The sequence below is a fragment of the Myotis yumanensis genome, unplaced genomic scaffold (assembly GCF_028538775.1).
Source record: "Myotis yumanensis isolate MYYU_CA2020_CCGP unplaced genomic scaffold, mMyoYum1.0.hap1 SCAF_1, whole genome shotgun sequence".
NCBI lineage: Eukaryota > Metazoa > Chordata > Mammalia > Chiroptera > Vespertilionidae > Myotis > Myotis yumanensis.
The window spans coordinates 112,906,902-112,909,343 of NW_027223752.1; the positions used below are offsets into that span (position 1 = coordinate 112,906,902).

Consider the following 2,442-nt stretch of genomic DNA (forward strand, 5'->3'; position numbering starts at 1 on the left):
AATCAACTCAGAGTCTGTTGAAATATAATTTTTGTCTCCCTAAAATCACCCTTATTCTTATTAAAGACTAATTCATTTATTGCATTGTCTAGTTTTATTTTGTCTTTTTTTTTAAAGAGAATATGGACTTTATTAGGTTTCAAATACAAAAGTAAACCCATCTAAATAGGGAGGCAGAAAGCTCCCTTTGTTTCTCTAGGATTTTCAACCCCAACCCCATAAAAACATTTTGCTCTCACACAATGGCTAGGAAAGAGTAAAAAGAAGCAAGTTCTCAAAAATGAGAGGTATCCACGTTTACGAAGGAGGATGAGCTGAAGGATAATCTGGAGGATGGGCTGGAGGATGAGCTGGAGGATGAGCTGGAGCGCCTGGTGGACGGGGAGGACACACTTTCCACCAGTGCATCCTCCAGTTGTTTCTCTATCCAATTCTGCTTCTTGACGGTTAGCGCCTCCGAGAACCACTGCATGGCGACTTTCAGGTGGAAGGGCTTATCTGTAAAGGTGAGGCGGAACCAGCCAGGCTCCTTACACATGTAGGCCTTGCCAGGGGCCAATAGAAGCTTGTTGTCCAGGAAGCAGCGATAAAGGAGCTGCTCTTCCTCAAATGTGCATGGGTCCAGGTACTCTTTCAAGTTGACCCAGATATAGAGGCCAGAGCCACGACTGAGAAGACGGACCTTCATTGTCTTCAACTTGTTGGTGATGTACCTGTGAGCTACCTGCATCCGGGAGCGATTAGTGGGCAGGTACACATTGTCAATCCATTCTCTGTCCTGGAGCAGCCGACACAGCTTGTGCTGGGTGATGCCAGTGATGCTGTGGAGGAAGCCAAAAGCGCCAACAGCAGAGACCACCTCCTTGTTGTGGGTGTACAGAGTGCCAAAACGGAAGCCAGAGATCCCAAAGCTCTTACTGGTGCCCCAGATCACATGGGTCCTGTTGTGGTCAGGCAAACTTTTCATGTTCAGAACACTGTGGAATGGGATGGATGCACGAAACTCAGACAGCATGTAAGTCTCATCAATAATCACATGTAGGTTGTGCCTCTTGGCAAATTCCAGGTATTCCTTCAGTGAGTCCAAAGTGTTGATGTTTCCCAGAGAATTATTGGGGTTGAAGAGAACAAGACCTCTGACCTTTTTCCCCTTACACTTAGCCTCCAGCAGGGCTTTCTCCAATTTGTCCACAATCAGCTGGAATGGCTGGGTGTCCACCTCAGTGATCTTACTCTGCAGGTGGACATGAATCAGCTCAACTTTTGAATACAGGTGGGAAGTTAATGTGAAGCCAGAATAGAAGGGGATGGGGATCAGAAAGGCATCACCTGGATCACACAGCACCATGGTCAAGGTCAAGAAGACAGAGAGGAAGCTATTGAGAACAACCACATTTTATGAATCAAGCAGGTCAGGTGCCTTGCAGTAGTAGGTCAGGAACTGGGCTACTTCTTCCCTCAGGAATGCATGTCTTCTCCAATCAGGATATTGCAGAAGGTCATCATCAATGTAGTTCATGTCACTCTGACTTAACCTTTCAGTCAGCAGATCAATGCAGAGCTTGTTCTCACTGAGGCCAAGGTTAATGAAGCCCAAGATGTTCTTGTCCTCATGGTATTTGTCTCCTTGGTAGGCTATGAAGTCCTGGAAGTTGGACTGGTATAAGGCAGAGATGTCAATCCCACGGTTGGATAGGTAACAGCTGATAAATGCAGTTTTTGAATCACTCAGTTGGTGACTTAGCTGGTCAGGCTCCCTGGATGACTGGGCCTGCTGACCACCTCCAGCACCACCCTTTGAGTCCAGGGAAAGGCAAGGCAGTTGGAGCTCCAGGCTACTTGAGACTCCGGAGTGTAAGAGGTTGACCACCTCACACATTAAATGGATGAGGATGGCTTCCTGATACCTGATGTTCTGTCTGTGCTGTTGCTCCTCCTGCTCCAGGTCCTCCTGCTGGTGCCTGCTCTCCAGCTGCAGGATGTACTCATTTATGATCTGCTGCAGATGCAGGATCACTTCCATCACCCGGGGGTGGGGACTGTGAAGGGTGTCTGATTGGTGACTCACATTTTGGCTTTTAGTTTTGGCCTTACGAGGCTGGCCTGAACGTGGGTCTCTGTTTCCACTCATCTCTTCTTTGGTCCCAAATCCTTATGCCCGAAGAAATCAATCTTGACCACCAGGGCTCAGGCACTGCTCCAGGGTCCTCCTCCTCTCAGTAAGCTTGATTTGTCTAGTTTTATTTTGGCCTGAGTGCCTGCATAAATAAAATAAGAACAGTATTTGACTGTATAGGTTCTTTTAAAATCTGTTTTGCTGGAGTCTCATGATGGAGCTTTAATGAGCCCCTCAGGGCAAACAAGCTGAGCCATCCAGTTGCCATCAGGCTTGCCTGCAATGCCTGCAATTGGGTGAATTCCTCAAGTTTTGAGGTTCCCAAA

The 2,442-nt window shown here is 47.3% G+C and overlaps 1 pseudogene; it reads right to left on the minus strand.

Annotated features, from left to right (window-relative positions):
* Positions 1-274: 274 nt before the first annotated feature.
* On the minus strand, positions 275-2,131 carry LOC139011784 (probable inactive 1-aminocyclopropane-1-carboxylate synthase-like protein 2 pseudogene; annotated as a pseudogene).
* Between the last annotated feature and the right edge of the window lie 311 nt (positions 2,132-2,442).